At 44.3% G+C, this 19,611-nt stretch overlaps 1 protein-coding gene across 3 annotated transcripts in view; it reads left to right on the forward strand.

Annotated features, from left to right (window-relative positions):
* The window catches only part of GNB1 (G protein subunit beta 1), a 96,685-nt gene that overhangs the window by 40,593 nt on the left and 36,481 nt on the right, over positions 1-19,611 (forward strand). For 2 of the 3 annotated variants that reach the window (XM_061185123.1, XM_061185124.1), the window contains exon 1: positions 14,916-14,964. The exons of the other annotated variant lie outside the window; for it this stretch is intronic. The gene's annotated coding sequence lies outside the window, so the exon portion shown is untranslated. Of the gene's footprint in view, positions 1-14,915; positions 14,965-19,611 lie in introns of those variants that run through there. 3 annotated transcript variants of the gene reach the window in all.

Here is a 19,611-nt window from a genome sequence, read left to right on the forward strand (position 1 = left end):
AAAGCTTAATTAGGAAGGAAAGTCTGGGACCAAAATGATACATATAGATCCTCCTTCAAACAGATTTTTGTTTATTTATTTTACTTTTTGGCTGCGTTGGGTCTTCGTTGCTGCGTGGGGTTTTTTCTAGTTGTGTTGAGTGGGGGCCATTCCTTGCTGTGGCGCGGTGGCTTCTCTTGTTGTGCAACACGGGCTCTAGGTGCACGGGCTTCAGTAATTGTGGCACGTGGGCTCAGTAGTTGTGGCTCACGGGCTCTAGAGCACAGGCTCAGTAGTTGTGGCGCACAGGCTTAGTTGCTCCGCGGCATGTGGGATCTTCCCGGACCAGGGATCGAATCCGTGTCCCCTGCATTGGCAGGCGGATTCCTAGCCACTGCACCACCAGGGAAGTCCTCCAAACAGATTTTTGATACCCGTTTCTTTGTTGTGTTTCCGCTTCTTTACTGTGGTCCCCCTTCTCACCCCTTTTTTGATGACTGGGCTTTTTTGTACCAACAAGGTTTCCTTTAAGAGAGGGATAGCAATTGGAGTAAAAGTCCAGGAATGGAGAAAACAAAGTTAATTTGGCAACTCCTGTCACATCCAGAGAGAGATAAGAAGTGGATGCGTTTATCAGTGTTTAGTTTAAGCAGGTGAGAAACTTGAGTGGCAAGGACAAGTCAGTGTGTGGAGCCCCTGCTTCAGTGCCTGGCACGAAACAGGCGTGATGAGTGCATGAATGAAGGCTCACAAACGTGAGCCCAGATATCAAGACCATTTATTGTTAAATGTTTTATAAACAATTTAAAACGTTCATCCTATTTTAGTGCTGCTGTATAGCATGGCTATATGTTTTCAAACTGGAAGTACAGGCATACTTTGGGGATACTGCTGGTTCGGTTCTGCTACCACAGTTAAGCGAGTATTGCAATAAAACAAATCACATGACTTTTTTGGTTGTTTCCCAGTGCATATAAAAGTTGTATTTACACTATATTGTAGTCTGCTAAGTGTGCAATAGCATTATGTCTAAAAAAACATACAGACCTTAAATTGAAAATACCTTATTGCTAAAGAGTGCTAATCATTGTTTTATCCTTCAGTGAGTTATAATAGTAACATTAGGTAGTAACACTATAACAAATATAATAATAATTAAGAAGTTTGAAATATTTCAAGAATTACCAAAATGGGACATAGAGACACAAAGTGAGTAATTGCTGTTGGAAAAACGGCGCTGATGGACTTGCTCAACATGGGGCTGTCACAACTCTTCAGTTTGTAAAAAACGCAGTTATCTCTGAAGTGCAGTAAAACAAAGTATGCCTGTAAATATTCCTGCTTGCTTTAGTCTGGCCTAAACTGGTGCATGGCACAAGAACAGGTTCACGAAATGCTTTTCTAACAGAGACCACATAATAAACACAGACATCAGCTGAGCTTCACAGTAAAGAGCACTGCCGGATTCTGAATGGTCTGAAGGCACAGAGTGTCTATGATTCTTGCTTCTTTCCAGTTCCCATCATAAATCACAGACGCTTTAGAATTTGAGTGACAGAAACACTTCAATTCAGAGTGCCTTCTGTTTTGCAGTTTTTATAGGAAATACGATGCTCATGTCTTCAGCTGGTAAGTTTTGGAAGCATGTCCTTTTTCTTGACTGTGGGGAAATATATTACTTTTTAAAAGTTGTCTCTAACTCTTCAAGGCAAGAATACATTAATGTTTCTCGGATTTCTCTGTAAGGGACTGGTGGTCAGATCTTGGTCCAAATCTGGCGGAGAGCCCGAGGTTCACCCACAGCGTTTGTGTACGTGTATTTGGCCATCCTCAGACTCGATGAATCAGAATCCTGGGGGAGGGTGCCTGGAAGTATGGTGGGTAAGGTACAAGGGCTTTCGACTAGGCCAGGCTAAAAAGTTTGATTTTCTTCTGTAGGAGGAGCACTTGAAGACTGGAGTCAGATGTCAAGAGCTGCCCTTCAGAAAGATAAATCAGGCAGTGGTGTATAGGATGGCTGGAGAGGGAAAGAGGTGGCTGGGGAAGCAAGTTAATAGCAGGCTAGGCAAAGGCCCGGACAGTGGGAGTGGAGTCCGGGGCGGGGGGAGACAGGGGGATGGGTAGGATTGAGTGGCAGCTTGGGGGGAGGGGGTTTTCTGTGCCGGAAGTGGGCAGTGAATCCACCGTCAGGGGTTTGGAAAGGAAGGCCTGTTACTGTGATAGGGGATTGAGCCCTTAGAGCACTGCACTGCCAGGATTCTAGGGATCGGCCTGCAGTCAGGAAAGGGCGTAGCAAGGAGATGGGGGACAGCAAAAGAATGGTATCCCCTCACCCAGCGTTCGAGGAGGAGGAGGTGATTGGCATGTCAGGTGTTGCTCATACGGTCAGGTAAGGGGGCTAAGGGTCTGTTGCTGCCATCCCCCAGGTGGGAGGCAAAGGGTGTGTAACTGGAGGCTAAGGGTTCAGGCTTGGAAGATAACACAGGTGGGAATTTGGGGGTCCTCTTGCAGAGACTGTTGGTGAAGCCCTAAACTGAGGAGGTCATGGACTTATTTGCAAGCACTTAGGGAATGGATGCTTGGTGCTGGCGTAGGTATGATATACAGGTAGTTTTAGTAGAGTTATTTGGTTGCAAGAAACCAACCAACTGAAGCTCCAGATTAAGAAAAAACATGAAGATGTAGAGACGTGGATGGACCTAGAGACTGTCATGCAGAGTGAAGTAAGTCAGAAAGGGAAAAACAAATATCGTATATTATTGCATATATGTGGAATCTAGAAAAATGGTACAGACGAACCGGTTTGCAAGGCAGAAATAGAGACACAGATGTAGAGAACAAATGTATGGACACCGAGGGGGGAAAGCGGGGTGGGGTGGTGGTGGTGGTGGGATGAATTGGGAGATTGGGATTGACATATATACAGTAATATGTATAAAATTGATAACTAATAAGAACCTGCTGTATAAAAAAATAAAATAAAATTCAAATATTAAAAAAAAAGAAAAAACAAGAATTAATTATAAGACTGGAGTGCAGAGGCCCTGGGAAGGGACAGGAACAGTGGGGAGTGTGCCCCTCTTGTGCGTCTGTGTTGCTCTTCTTTCTCCTGCTCAGTCTACGCTGTGGAGGGCGGCCTGCCACAGCTCTCCAGTTCATGTCCCACTTCCAGACCCAGAGAGCCCACTGCACTCTCAGTCTCAGTTTCCACATTATTGGGGGATACAGTTTGTTTGGTCTGACTTGAGCTGGGTACCCGTCCTTGGTGTGGTCAGCTCTGACTGGGGTGAGTGGGAGCCAGGGGACCATCCCAAGACCAGGGTTTGGAGGAGGAACAATGGGGGCAGCTCTTAGAAAAGGTGGTCTGTAAGGTGACAGACCCCTCCGCTCCAAAGCAAAGTGTCCAAAGCAGCGGTGAAGGCAAGGCACAATCCTTGCTTACAGCCTAGTAGGATGGGAACATGGCAGTGGGTCAGAGAACAGGAGGGAGGCTGGGTAGTTGGGGAGAGGGGCAGTCAGGAAGGTTTAATAAAGCTCTGTCTCTAAGGTTGAGTGCTGTTTCCTGGCAGAGGGGAAGAGAGGCCAAAGGACATTCAGAGCAAAGGGACAAATTTAGTTTTTGTATCTGATTTTCTTTCTTTTTAGAAAATGTACACGGACTTATTATTTTAAAATGACAGTAAGTTTAGAGCCAACGTAAGCCCCTGGGCTTGAGTCCCTTCACTGGGTGCAGTGCTAACTGTGCCTCTTGCTCTTTGTTCAACTTTGAGTTAGTTACTGACCTTTCTTTGCCTGAGCTATCTTTTCTGTAATTTTACAGAATTGAAATGACAAGGAATGATGATAACAGTATGTACTCGTTGGGTTATTGAGGAATTAATCAGATGATGTGTATAAAGTGCTTAGGAGCATAGCGTTTAGTAAGTACCTGATAAATTTTAGGGTTGGTTAACAATAATTTGACTACATGCTACATGTAGCATGTAGTAAGTACCTGATAAATTTTAGGGTTGGTTAACAATAATTTGACCTATGTCTTTTTTCCAGATACATGTTTAAAATCTAGTTTGGGGTCTTAGGCTCTATCAGTTTAGCTATGCGTAACATAGTGGGTACACTCCTAAGGCTTGCTCATTAAATTGCTGTGGGCCTTAGAGGAACAGCAGGCACAGTGCTCAGAGCAGTGCCTGATAACACACGTGAGTGCCATGTGGGTCAGACCTTCTGGGATGGTCACTGTATCGGAATATCATTACTGTATCAAAGAGCGCATTAACCACCGAATCTAAGGTCCGCAAAAGAAAGAGAAGGAAATCATGTTTCCTCTGGATCTCCTGAGTTCCAGATGTGATGATGTCTTCCTCATTTTTTCCCCTTTTGGGGGAAAATATCCTTTAGTAGCTTCCTAGACTTTGTATGTCTTTATTCTGACCTTAGGATTGATAATTTTGAGTATACAATTCTTGCTTGGAATTAGTTCAGGACATTGCTCTGTTTTCTCCCAGTTTCCAGTGTTGCTGTTGGGAATTCAGAGCTGTTGATTCTTAATCCTTTGTATACCACCGATTTTTTCCATCTGGAAGCTTTTAGAATCTTACTTTTGCTTCTGGAGTTCTGAAACATGATGTAGCTTGATTTCAGTGTCTCTTCAGTCATTGTGCTGGGCGCTTGGCGCATCGTTTCAGTCTGGAAATACAGGCAGCCCTGGGAGGAGACTGTCAGTGCCATGGTTGTGCCTCCTGTTTCTGTATTGGATTTAAAGTGCTCTGAGCATGTTGCTGCTTCTATCCATTTTCCCATATTGATGTATCCCTGGCTGTATTTGCATACTTCTTCCCCCCAAAACATGCCAAATGTTCAGCAGTTACTACTGTGCTTGATAGTAAAGTTAGTTTTTTATTGCAAAATTTGAGCTATTTTCCTAGGCAGACCAAAGTTGGGGAAAAAGTTGGAGCTCTTTTTCTTTTTTTTTTGAATTTTATTTTATATTTTTATACAGCAGGTTCTTATTAGTTATCCATTTTATACATGTTAGTGTATACATGTCAATCCCAATCTCCCAATTCATCCCACCACGACCACCACCCCCGCCACTTTCCCCCCGTGGTGTCCGTACGTTCTCTACGTCTGTGTGTCTATTTCTGCCCTGCAAACCGGTTCACCTGTACCATTTTTCTAGGTTCCACATATATGCGTTAATATACGATATTTGTTTTTCCCTTTCTGACTTACTTCACTCTGTATGACAGTCTCTAGATCCATCCACGTCTCTGCAAATGACCCAATTTCGTCCCTTTTTATGTCTGGGTAATATTCCATTGTATATATGTACCATATTTTCTTTATCCATTCCTCTGTTGATGGACATTTAGGTTGCTTCCATGACCTGGCTATTGTAAATAGTGCTGCAATGAACATTGGGTGCATGTGTCTTTTTTTGTTTTAATAAATACATTTATTTTATTTATTCATTTTTGGCTGCGTTGGGTCTTCGTTGCTGCGCGCGGGCTTTCTCTAGTTGCCGCGAGCAGGGGCTACTCTTCGTTGCAGTGTGCTGGCTTCTCGTCGCGGTGGCTTCTCTCGTTGTGGAGCACGGGCTCTAGGCGCATGGGCTTCAGTAGTTGCGGCACATGGGCTCAGTAGTTGTGGCGCATGGGCTTAGTTGCTCCGCAGCATGTGGGGTCTTCCCGGACCAGGGATCGAACCCGTGTCCCCTGCATTGGCAGGCGGATTCTCAACCACTGCGCCACCAGGGAAGCCCCGCATGTGTCTTTTTGAATTACGGTTTTCTCTGGGTATATGCCCAGTGTTGGGATTTCTGGGTCATATAGTAATTCTGTTTTTACTTTTTTAAGGAACCTCCATACTGTTCTCCATAGTGGCTGTATCAATTTACATTCCCAGTTGGAACTCTTTGCAGGTCATATCGCATAGTTAATCACCCTTCTGCAAAAAATAAGTAGTTTCCCTCATAACTTTTCCTCCAAAGATTTACCGTCTCATATGGAAACCACAGTGAAGTGTGTGTGTTTTTTTAAGCTTTTAATGAACACAAGAAAATACGGGATAATTTAAAAAACAATTGAGGGCTTCCCTGATGGCGCAGTGGTTAAGAATCCACCTGCCAATGCAGGGGACACGGGTTAGAGCCCTGGTCCGGGAAAGATCCTACATGCCGCGGAGCAACTAAGCCCGTGCGCCACAACTACTGAGCCTGCACTCTAGAGCCTGCGAGCCACAACTACTGAAGCCCGCGCACCTAGAGCCCGTGCTCCGCAACAAGAAAAGCCACCGCAATGAGAAGCCCATGCACCGCAACGAAGAGTAGCCCCTGCTCGCCGCAACTAGAGAAAGCCCACGCACAGCAACAAAGACCCAACGCAGCCAAAAATTAATTAATTAATTAAAAAAAAAACAACAACTGAGCATGGTTAGAAGCTTATTATTCAGCAGCTAGGGTTAGCCAAAACTGTTTTAGGTAGGAGCATCACAAGTGTTCCTGTGCGCCTCTCCTGCCCCTGGTGCACCTTCATACAGAGCTGGTTCCCAGACTGTGATGGTGGAAACTGCAGCCCCAGTGTGTTCTTTCATTTTCACAATGCATGAGAAGCAGGTGGTGCAGACATGAGATTCTTGATGTGTCACTGTATGAAATCACTGTGTGGTTTGATGCTGGGAATGTGGCTGGCAGTGTTCTACAGGCAAGTCCAAGCTTTGTACAGAACATCCAATGTAGCACCTGAAGGTATTCATTAAGGAACCTCTGGACACACGAGTGGAAGCAAGGCAGAGCCCCAGCCTCCTGGGAAACGGGGTTAAGGGAGCCTTTGTGGCTGTGGGGCAAGGTGTGTTCTCTGCCAAAGACCATGTGTACCGTGTGGATCAGAACGTTAACTTTGGGGGAGTCCTTATTATATATTCTATCGCAGTATGTTGGTTTTTTTTTTTTTTTTTTCCAGTTTAGCAAACACCCACCTTTCTGCCAAAATAAAGTTGAAGGCTCATCCTCAAACTGAGGCAGCCTGCACATTTGTTTTCATCTTCATGTGAATCTGAATTCTGAGCAGAAGTTGGATGACTTGCTTTTCTGCCTCACTTCCGGCTTGCAGCGGGTTTGAGAGGGGTATATTTCTTCTTTGGCCAATAATTTCTGAGAACAGTATTCTAGTGTCGTGAAGGTGAAGGCAGTTTACTGTTGAAGAAACCTGAAGGCTGTGGCGTGCTGAGGATTACAAAATCTGCGTGCAGCTCAGCTGAAGGGTAGATTGACTTAACTTTCCGCACTGATGGCCCCACAGAAGAAGGGGTGTCCCGTCCGTAGGCGTAGATACTGTTTACTTTGGTTTCTGTTGCTTTTCTCTGGTGCACAGTGAAAAATTATATGTGATACACAGAAAGTGATCTGTTGTTAAGAGATGAATCAATGGAAGCCAGACTTGAGGAGGACCCAGCAGTTGGACCTGTCAGGGGCTAGACAGTAGCTGTGATTGCAGTGGAGTTAAATTAGAGAACAGTAACAGAACGCTGTCTGGAAAGTCCCCAGGTAGTTGAAAATTAAAGATGACATCGTAAGGGAAACTTGAAAATCTTAATTTGAATGAAAGTGAAAACAAAACATATCAACATTTGTGGGGCCTGGTGAAAGCAGTGCTTATAGGGGAATCTGTAGAATTAAATGCTTACTACAGAAAACAGAAAAGGTCTCACCAGCCTAAGCTTCTACCTTAAGAAACTAAAAGAAGAGCACATTGATTTCAAAACAAGCACAAGGAAGAAAATAATGACAATGAGCAGAATTTTGTGAAACTGAAAGCAGAAACACAGTAGGAAAAATCCGTGAAACTGAAAATTGGTCCTTTGAAAAAATCATATTGATAAACCTCTAGCCAGCCTGAGAAAAATAACAAAACACTGTTAAAATGAATAAAAATTAATTAAATATGAAAAATTAAAAGTTAAATGTTAATTCATCTTTTTTTAAAAGTACACTCTTAAAAATCAAAATGCATTGATTGAGTCATTAAATCTTGAGGTTGTACCAAGTGTTCCAGCTACTAAAGCTTTTTCTTACTGTATTGGTCAGTGGAAAAGTCAAAAAAAATAGTTATAAAATAAGTTATTTTCTCTGACTTTATCTTCAAGTCATCCCATCTTTCATTGGATCACTGCAAGGGCATATTTTTAAAATCTGTATTTGCCCTTTGTTGGCCATAGTATTTCCCTTCCCCAGCTTTTAATTTTGAATAACTTTTGAAGCTACAGAAAGTTGAAAGAATAGGTCAGTGAACATTCTGTACCTTTCACCAAGGTTGAGTAATTTGTAACATTTTCTTTCTCTCTCTCTGCTTTTTTGGTGAACCATTTGATTGTTGTGTCATGATACTTTATTCTTTACAACTCCAGCCTGTCCCAAGAACAAGGATGTTCTTTTACATATCCACAGTAGTTTTGTTATACCCCAAATCCTAACATTGATTCACTAATGCCTAATCCAAGTCCACATTTAGATTTCTTCAGTTTTCTTCAGAATGTCTTCATGCCCTTTATTCAAATTCAGGGTTTAATCAAGTTCATGTGTTGCACATTTTGTTATCTTGTCTCCTGAGGGTCACTACATCTTGAGCACTCTTCCCACCTTTTTGTCTGTCGTTAACATTGGCAGTTTTGAAGAGTTCAGGTCAGTTACTTGTAATGTCTCACATTCTGGATTTTTACAAATTATTTCCTCATGATTGGATACAGGCAAAATACTTTTGGCAAAAATGCCCCATAGGTGAGCTGTACTTCTCATCATATCATGAGATCCCTAATCTTGGTTTGTTCCATTATTGGTAATACTACATTTAATCTCTTGATTAAGGTGATGACACCAGATTTCTTTTCTTTTCTTTCTATCTATCTATCTATCTATCTATCTATCTATCTATCTATTTATTTATTTTTGGCTGTGTTGGGTCTTGTTGCTGCGCGGGCTTTCTCTAGTTGCGGCGAGCTGGGGCTACTCTTCGTTGCGGTGCACGGGCTTCTCATTGCGGTGGCTTCTCTTGTTGCGGAGCACGGGCTCTATGCGGGCGGGTAGTAGTTGTGGCTCGCAGGCTGTAGAGTGCAGGCTCAGTAGTTGTGGCTCGCGGGCTCTAGAGCGCAGGCTCAGTAGTTGTGGCGCACGGGCTTAGTTGCTCCGCGGCGTGTGGGATCTTTCCTGGACCAGGGATCGAACACGTGTCCCCTGCGTTGACAGATGGATTCTTAACCACTGCGCCACCAGGGAAGCCCCAGATTTCTTAATTGTAATAACTTTTCCTTTTTACAGTGAAGAAATAATCTGTGAGTGATAGTTTTAGTCCTTGTGACTTCCTTGTAACTTCACACACTTTCACCCACTGATTTCAGCACCCCCAGGTGGGTGGTCTTTGCCTGCATCTGCGGCTACTCCAGAGCCCTAAACCTGTCATTCCTTCTATATTTGTTTGTAGAAAAGCTTTTAAAGAAAAACTTCACCTTTCTTCTTGTTTCTTTCTGTTTTATTTATTATTCGAGTGTTATTGTGTACTTGTGTGTTCATTTTTTTTTCAGTAATATATATTCTGTTATAATTATTATTCCTTTTTACCCTCAGATTTATTCCTAAATTTGGCTAGGGGACCTCCTTCACATTATCATTTCACATTCTGCCTCTTCAGGACAGGTTTGTACTAGAGAATTATTCAGAACTGAGAAGTTTACTTTGTCTCTTACAAGCCCCCAGTCCTTTATGCAAAACTCTTAGGACTGGATGTGTTCTAGAATTCAGCCTTTTTCAGGGTTTAGAAAGTTGAAGTGGTGTGTATATCACACATGCACAGTGCCCCCAGCAGGACTTATAATCAGACACCTTAAAGCTTGTGATAAAATGTATGACTGTTCACACTGAACAGGATACAGGCTAGTTAATGCCCTTATGTCTGTTCTGGCCGGGTTTAGGGATCTCAGAATTACAGATAAGTAACAGGGCATATGTGTGGGGTTATGTGGATATAGAAGGAATCATTCCCAACAGGCGTACCTTTGCTTGATTTGAAATTTTAATGTCCCCAGTAAAGGACTTCTCTAGGTATATCTCAAGAGGACTCAGTTTTTAGATTTTGAAAAATGTTGGAATAACAATACTCATACAAATGCTAGTATTTGATACTTAAAATCTCATGATACTAGATTATGTGTGTACAAAGAAGTTCATCACAGAGAGATTTAATATTGCTAAATTAACAACTGTACTGAATCAAAACATAGGCTCAGTTGATCTTATCAGGAGCCTTAAAGTGCCTAATCTTTGACATATAATAATTCCATCTTTTAAAATCTGCTCTAGCGATATTAGCCTAATAAAATCCTGGGAACATGGCTTCCCTGGTGGCGCAGTGGTTAAGAATCCGCTTGCCAACGCAGGGGACACGTGTTCGATCCCTGGTGCGGGAAAGATCCCACATGCCGCGGAGCAACTAAGCCCGTGCGCCACAACTGCAGAGCCCGTGTGCCATAACTACTGAAGACCATGCACCTAGAGCCTGTGCTCCGCAACAAGAGAAGCCACCGCAATGAGAAGCCCACGCACCGCAACGAAGAGTAGCCCCCACTCGCCGCAACTAGAGAAGAGCCCACGCGCAGCAACCAAGACCCAACGCAGCCAAAAAAAAAAAAAAAAAAAAATCGTGGGAATAGAACTGCCTTGGCTCTTGAGCGCCTTGAGCAGACTGTGGTGCCCCTGGCCACTGAGAAGGGCTCGGAGTCCATCCCAGCTTTTGTGCAGTGGCCTCTCTGGGCTGGGGGCAGGGCCCGTTCCCTCTGACCCCAGAGCCGGGGTCGGGTCAGCTGCACACCTGCTTCAGCGCTCTGCTCTCTGAACCTCGGGGTCCTGGCCTGTGCGTGCATTTCCAGGACTGTGCCCGTACCACACAGCTCTGTGTGAAACTAGCCCTTTCCTTTTAACCGAAGGACGTCGATGTACAATATTACGTTAGTTTCAGGTGCAGTACATAGTGGTGTGACGCTTGTATACATTATGACATGATCCCCACGATAAGTCTAGTAACCCTCTGTCCCCATACAAAAGCTATCACGATAATTACTGACCATATTCCTTATGCTGTATATTACATGCCATGTCTTATTTTATAATTGGAGGTCTGTAGAAAGTAGCCCTTCTTGATTTTTATTAGTTTAGTTTGTATTGGTACAGTCCCTCTCTCTTTTTTCTCTCTGTACCTCATAGGATAATTTTTCATGCTTTCTCCACTAGACTGTAAGACCCATGTAGGTGGCTCACATACCTGGTTGTTGACATGTGTTTTCAGCGTTAGCACACTATCTCACATTATAAGCATGGGAATAGTTGTTGAATGAATGGATGGTCAAGGGATTTGACCCATAAATCACTTAAAATTAAGCCAAGGTATTGGGTAGACTTCAAAGACTAGTGTTTGAGGTGCAGCCAGAGGCAGCCTGAAGCAGTACTGGGCAGGGAGGGTGTGGTGTGCGGCTGTCTGGTCCCTCTGTGAGGGAGTGGTCTGGAAGCTTTGTGCGGCACGGGTTTGCATAGGCAGACCGTGTACAGAGGATAAGAGGGAGGGATACAGGGCTCATGCCCTCCTTCCAGGAGGCTGCCACCGGCCAAAGGAAGATGGTCTAAAAGCAGTGTCGGGGTAGGCGAGGCATTGTTTATTTGGAATATTAAAAGTGTTTGGTTTGCTCATAAAAATCATGATAGAGTTGTTACTCTGTTAAATCTGTGATTTGAATTTTATTTCACATATTTAAAATTTGACTAAAAATTGGTCTATAAACGGTTGTACCTTTTTCTTGAATTTTAGGTTTGTATCTTCCTCCAACTTGTCTTTCTAACTGGGTCTCTTTCTAAGAACGTTAAATAGAGAAAAATTCAGCATGTACTCATGCCACCCCTTACTTCCACTCTATAGCAGCACCCGTCATGGCTGGGCTTCAGAGTAACCATGGAGCGTCCTCCCTGCCAGCCTGCTGCCTGAGAACCGTCTTTTCTCCTGACTGTCTGGCCATGCGCTGCCACCTCCCCTGTGGGCCCTGGAAACCCGTCAGCCAGGCTCATCAGTCTAGTGTGCTCAGCCCTTAGGGGTCTAAAGGTGGGGCTCAGTTGCCACTGTACCTTTTGCCTCTAGTAGGTGTGGTAGCTTTGTAAAATGTAGCCTTTGGTTTTTTAAATCCCTGGTTTTCTGATTTTCTGTAAAAGTGGTACCCCTAGTTTAGGATCACATGAATGTGTGCTGCTGTCTAAGACAGTGGTCTTGTTCTCTATGCTGGGTTCTGTGGGCTGGGCAGTCAGAAAAAGACCCCCACTTGGGTCTTATTTTTAGCTAGAAATGAGTCCAGACAGCTGTCCATGTGAATCAGGGGGAGGTGGTTTGGTGGTGCTCTCAGCATCCTCTGTGAGCTGGAGGGTCAGTGCTCTCTGGGAGTTAGCTCCCTGTCTTCTCTTCCAAAGAAAAGGGAGCTTGAACTTTGTTTCATGCCTTGAGCCACAAGGCAATCTAGGCCTTTGAATTAGAGCAAACGATGATACATTTTTCTATTTTACTTTCTTCTGTCTGTCTCTTGATGTGGAAAATACGTGAAAGGACTTACATTTGGAGATCGGGGTGATTGTGACAGTTTCCTTAAAGGAGTGGCTCTCACCTGGGGCTAGTATTGCTCTCCCCATGGGACATCTAGTGGTGTCTGGAAATTTGGGGTTGTCACAGCTGGGGAAGGGGATGCTGAGGCCGGCCAGCTGCTGAATATCCTACAGAAGACAGGACGGCCCCCACCACAGAGAACAAGCCAATCTAAAATGTCAGTTGTGGGGGTTCCCTGGTGGCACAGTGGTTAAGAATCCGCCTGCCAATTGCAGGGGACACGGGTTCGAGCCCTGGTCCGGGAAGATCCCACATGCTGCAGAACAACTAAGCCCATGCGCCACAACTACTGAGCCTGCGCTCTAGAGCCCGCGTGCCACAGCTACTGAAGCCCGCGCGCCTAGAGCCCGTGCTCCACAACAAGAGAAGCCACCGCAGTGAGAAGCCCGCGCACCGCAACGAAGAGTAGCCCCCGCTCAACTGCAACTAGAGAAGGACCGTGCGCAGCAACGAAGACCCAACGCAGCCGAAAATAATAAATAAATAAATAAATAAAATAATAAATGTAAAAAAAAACCGTCAGTTGTGCCAAGGTTGAGATTCCCCGGCTTTCAGTTTGATGGCTTCATGAAGCCTTGGGTGTGCACTCCTGGGAGCCCGGCTCAGAGGGTTCATGGGGGCGAGAGCCGTAGTTTGCCCGTGTCTCCAACTTCTTCCACACCCACTGGTTTGGTCTGGTTTTTTCAAGTACCTTTAACAGCACTTATTCCTCCCCCCACCCCGAGGTAAAATTCATATAACAAAACCATTTTAAAGTGAACAATTCAGTGGCATTTTAGTAATTCACAGTGTTGTGCAGCCACTGCCTCTACCTAATTCCAAAACATTTTTGTCACCCCAGAAGGATCCCTGTATCCGTCGAGCAGTTGTCCATCGCACACAGAGCCCCTGGCAGCTACTGCATTCTGTCTCCGTGGATTTGTGTGTTCTGGATATTTCACATAAACAGAATCATACAATATGTGACCTTTTGTGTCTGGCTTCTTCACGTAGTGTAATGTTTTCAAGGACCATCCATGTTGTACGTGTTTCAGTACTTCATTCCTTTTTATGGATGAATAAGATTCCATTGTGTGGGTGTACCACATTTTGTTTATGCATTCATCTGTTGATGGACATTTGGGCTGTTGCCACCTTTCGGCTGTTGTGAATAGTGCTTCTGTGAACATATGTGTACATGTATTGAATACCTGTTTTCAGTTCTTTTGGACGTATACCTACAAGTAGAATTGCTGGGTTGTATGGTGATTCTGTGTTTAACTTTTTGAGGAACCACCACACTGTTTTCTTCCATGCCCACTTTTACTGCCAGAAAAGTATGTGCTTGCTTATAACATAAGCAGCATTCGAGCATAATTCGAAAACAAAACTATTTTGTTATAAATAAATGCCTTAGAATTCATAGTTCAACTGGGGGACGTCAGCTTGTTGATGCCTCTCCTGACCCCCAGGTTAGAGGCATGCACTGAGTTTGTAAACTTAATAGAGAATTGATCAATAGACAAGAGGTAACCTGTGAAATGTCCAAAAGCGGCCTTTTCACAGAGTATTTTGGAGAGATTACCCAGAACATCTTTAAGTGTATTGAAATTTAGTTTCTGGGAAAGAACAAGCAGGTATTTCAGAAGAAATATAGAAGTAAATATTTTTTTGCACTGGCTGCAGTGTGATGAGAGGCAAGTCCAGAGGCTCGTTGCTGTGTCTGCTGCTCTGGCCTCCTGGACACCCAGGGCCGCATCTTTGGACGGCACCGCAGCAGCTGGACTGGGCCAGAGGGATGGGCTGGAGATGTGCCCAGGTTGACTTGCCTGCACTTAGGGAACAGTCAGCCCGTGGCTTCTTTGACATTCACATGAGATCCTCTGCGGGCCAGACGGGGAAGTCTGGGGAAGGTTACTCTTAGAAGCTTCTTGAATTGCAGTGTTTTTTTCTGTTGCTGTTACTATAATTTTTGTAGTAACAGGATTCTAAACACCCCTTCCCCCTGATGCTTTTCAGTTTAATTCAAGGTATTTTCCCTGAGGCATTTCTAAGGATTTTTCTTTTTTTTTTTAAAGAAATTGAGATCAGATTTCTTGTTTTCCACACCGAAAAACTTACCACTAAGTTAATACAAAGTACTAATAAGTAAAGTGATTTGGAGGCAAGAAATGGTGATGGGGAAGGGGCGGAATTATGTGCTTCTTAAAATGTATGGAATATTTGTGCCTCACAACCTGAATCAGTGCAAATACAGCCTTTTCTCTGTTGCAGACAATTTTACATGTTTTGGAGACCAGACCAGAAGCACTTCGGAATTAAGGTAATTTTGACGTAATTGATTCTTACCAGTTTTTAAAGTACAATATTTAAATTTCTTCAGGGTTTCTTTTTTTTTAAGAACCTGGTTTTTGTTACAGTTTTGCCCATCTCTCATTTTTAAGCTCAAAGTTGTTTTCAAACAAATTGATCCAGAGAAGGGTTTTCTCTTCAAAGTCTTCATCCAGTGTTCAGCATGAAGGGTTAAGGTCCCAGAGATGATGGTCCACATTCTGGACAAGAGCAGTGTTTCTCCAACTTCTTTCAGTAGAAAGCAGAAGAGCCCCTTTTGCAAATCAAATCTTGGTTGGAATACCAGCAGATCATACAGATAAAGGTGAGGCCACACAATTCAGAAAAAAATTCCAATATGTTTTTATGAAATGGGGGCAATAAATGTGTCACAGTGTTGGCGGTGAATCTGGGCAAGGGTATCCAGTTCTTTGTATTATTCTTGCAACTCTTTGTAAGTTGAAATTATTTATTTATTTATTTATTAAAAATTTATTTATTTTTTGGCTGCGTTGGGTCTTCGTTGCTGCACCCGGGCTTTCTCTAGTTGCAGCGAGCAGGGGCTACTCTTTGTTGCGGTGCGTGGGCTTCTCATTGCAGTGGCTTCTCTTGTTGCAGAGCACGGGCTCTAGGCACGTGGGCTTCAGTAGTTGTGGCTCGCGGGCTAGAGAGCACAGGCTCAGTAGTTGTGGCACACGGGCTTAGTTGCTCCGCGGCATGTGGGATCTTCCCGGACCAGGGCTCGAACCCATGTCCCCTGCATTGACAGGCGGCTTCCTAACCACTGCGCCACCAGGGAAGTCCCTGAAATAATTTTAAATTAAAAAACAAGACTAAAATGAATGAATTAGGTGCTTGAACAGTTGGGTATCCATATGTAAAAGGTAAACTTGACTCCATAGACAAAAATTAACTCAAAATGAATCAGACACAACCTAACACTAGAAAACATCTAAAAAAAAACAGAAAATCGTTGAGACTTTGGGTTAGGCAAGGATTTCTTAATGACATCAAAGACACAGTTCATTAAAGAGAACATTTATAAATTGGACTTCATCAAATTTAAAAATATCTCCTCCGTCAAAGACACTGTTAAGAGAATGAAAAGACAAGCCACAGACTGGCAGAAAATACTAGCAGATCACATGTCTTCTAGGTAACTTATGTCCAGAATAAGTAAAGAACTCTTAAAATTCAATATTAAGAAAATAACAACCGGAAAAAAAAGCAAGTGATTTGAACAGAGACTTCACCAGAGAATATAGAGAGATGGCAGATGAGCACGTGAAAAATCATTAGCCATCAGGGAAATGCAAATTAAAACCACAACGAGGGGACTTCCCTGGCCATCCAGTGGTTAAGACTTCGCCTTTCAATGCAGGGAGTGCAGGTTCGATCCCTGGTTGGGGAGCTAAGATCCCACATGCCTTGTGGCCAAAAAACCAAAACAGAAGCAATATTGTAACAAAATTCAATAATGACTTTAAAAATGGTCCATGTCAAGGGGCTTCTCTGGTGGCTCAGTGGTTGGGAGTCTGCCTGCCAGTGCAGGGGACACGGGTTTGAGCCCTGGTCTGGGAGGATCCCACATGCCGCGGAGCACTAAGCCCGTGCGCCACAACTACTGAAGCCCATGCGCCTAGAGCCCGTGCTCCCAACGGGAGAGGCCACCACAGTGAGAAGCCTGCGCACCACAGCGGAGAGTGGCCCTTGCTCGCCACAACCAGCGAGGGGCCCGCGTGCAGCAACAGAGACCCAACGCAGCCAAAAATAAAATAAATAAAGTAAATAAATTTATTAAAAAAAAAAAACACACAAGACACCACTAACCACCTATTACAGTGGCTAAAATGGAAAAGACTGACCATATCACGTGCTGCCGAGGGTGTGCAGGCGCTGGACTCTCATGCACTGATGGTGGGCATGAAAAATGGTGCAACCGTGTTGAAAACAGTTCAGCAGTTTCTTAATAGGTTAAACGTATGCTTGCTGTGTATGATCCAGCCTTTCCACTCCTAGGTGTTTACCCAAGAGAAACGAGGGCAGACGTCCATGTAAAGACATGCAACAGCATGGATGCATCTCAAAGTAACCATGCTGAGGGAGCGAAGCCAGACCACAGAGAAGTACATACTGTATGATTCCACGTATATAAAACTCTAGAAGATGCAAACTTACGTGTAGTGACAGAAAGCAGATTCGTGGTTGCCTGGGCGTCGGGGGTGGGGTTACAGAGGGACACAAGGAGACTTTTGGGGGTGTAGATGTGTCCATTACCTTAACTGAGGTGGTGGTTTCATAGGTGTATAATATGTCAGAGTGTATCAAATTGTAATTGTTTATTGTGTTATTTACCTTCAATAAAGATATTTTTTAAGCTAAATGAGCAATTAGCATAGGAGCAGGCCCTGCCTCTACCTGCTGAACCCCTGTATCACCCTGGTGGCTGCTGCTGCCCATATTTTTCATTTGTGCGGAGGGCCTATTCCACTGACTGGGTCGGAAGAGTGACAGGTGAGGGAGAAGTTTTCTGTTACTTAAATCATTTCAAGTGGAAAACCCTATTACTGCTTTTGCAACAAGTTCGATTTAGTGAGCATTTGCTGTGGTTCAGTCAGGTTTTAAGGACCTTATGTGGATTCTCATTGAGTCCTTATAGCATGTGAGGTAGGTAGTGTTACTGTTTCCACTTTCAGACCAAAATTCAGAGTCAGAGAGAGGTTGTCAACTCGGTGGAGGCCACCTGGTGCTGAGAGTGGGGTCTGGAAGTCAGAAGTGCGGCCCGCAGCCAGGTGCAGCCACATTGCCTCCGCCAGCCGGTCCTGCGCAGGCCGGCTGGACGGGCAGAGGCACGTAGGAGACCCAGTAGCGCTCGTCGTAGTTTGCAGGAAGTGAGTGTAAAAGAAAGATGACGTCTGCGTACTGGAGTGCAGGAGGCACAGCTGAGAGCAGAGTTTCCCCCACACTTGAGGGTTACAGCCTCTCAGAGGTGCCTCTGTCGTGTGCAGTTGATGTCCAGTCCCTGCCACCTTTCCCAGTTAGACCTTCCTTCTGGGTGTGTGCCATTCACTTCTCGGATAGCATCAATTATGTATGAAGTTTGGCTCTGAAATCATTCAAGTGGGACTTCCTGTGTGGCCTCAACGGGTTTGAAGGGGTATGTACTAGGCTCTGTGTTCGACCTGGGAAGCAAGGTCAGCTGTAGCGGGAGAACAGGACGGAAGAACAGATGGGTTTTTGTAGTGCATCAGACAGAAGGATTCAGGAGAAAGGGTCACTGGCCGTTTCCTGTGACTCCAGAGGGAAAGGCGACCTGGGTGAGGGTAACTCACACCTGCTGTCCGGCACTGGCTCAGCCCTGTCTTCCCATCCCACTCCCTGAGCTGCCACTTGCAAAGGACCTCACGCCTCCCACTGTGATTTCTGCTGTCACTCCTAATTGCCAGCATCCGGTAGGTGAGCGAGCTGATCTGTAAGGCGACGTAGGGGAGGTGATACTGGGGTCAGGGAAGACCACCTCATCTCGCTCAGTGTCTGAGCTGGGAAACGGGTTAGTTCCATGTGGGGAGAGTTCTAGTTCCTGTTCTTTTAGGAGGATACTGAAGTGGGTCGGGCAGCCTCTAGTTGGGTGCCTGCTGTGTGAGTGAAGAGATGAGAAGGGCCCAGTGCTGTGCTGGCCACTACAATAGCTGGTGGCCACTAGCCACATGTGACTGGTGAGCACTGGAAATGAGGCTCGCCTAAATTGAACTATAAATACACCCTGCACTTGAAAAACTTAGTGTGGACTTCCTTGGCGGTCCAGTGGTTAGGACTCCCAAGTCAGGGAGCACAGGTTCGATCCCTGGTCAGGGAAGATTCTGCATGCCGCATGGCTCCACCAAAAAAACAAAACTTAAGGAAAACTTAGTGCGACAAATGAGTGCAAAATAGCCTACTTACAATTGTTCTATATCGATTACATGTTGAAATAACGTTTTTGGTTGGATTAAATAAATATATTATTAAAATTAATGTAACCCTGTTTCTTTTTACTTTTATAATATGGCTGATGGAAAATTAAGAATGCCACATGTGGCTCCCGTTGTATCGGACAGCGCCTGCTTAGAGCGATGAGCTGATTGGAGGAGATGGGTAGGAGCTGAGATGAGTTAGGCACTGGGTCCTATGAGCCTGAGGGCTGGAGGTGACACCTGGCAACTCATAAACCTGAATCGCAGCTCACCTGAACTAATGGCATTCAGTTTTCGAACTAATGGTCCAAGCAGTTTTAATTTTTTTTAATTGTAATACAGTTGATTTACAATGTTATGTTAGTTTCTGGTGTACAGCAAGTGATTCCGTTATATATACATATTCGTTTTCATATTCTTTTCCATTACGGTTTATTACAGAATATTGAATATGGTTCCCTGTGCTATACAGTAGGTCTTTGTTGTTTACCTGTTTTATATATAGTAGTTTGCATCTGCTAATCCCAAACTCCTAATATATCCCTCCTCATCCCCTTTCCCCTTTGGTAACCATAAGTTTCTTTTCTATGTCTGTGAGTCTGTTTCTGTTTCATAAATAAACTCATTTGTGTCATATTTTAGATTCCACATATAAGTGATATTATATGATACTTGTCTTTCTCTGT

Source organism: Eubalaena glacialis, chromosome 3 (assembly GCF_028564815.1).
Source record: "Eubalaena glacialis isolate mEubGla1 chromosome 3, mEubGla1.1.hap2.+ XY, whole genome shotgun sequence".
NCBI classification, from domain to species: Eukaryota; Metazoa; Chordata; class Mammalia; order Artiodactyla; family Balaenidae; genus Eubalaena; species Eubalaena glacialis.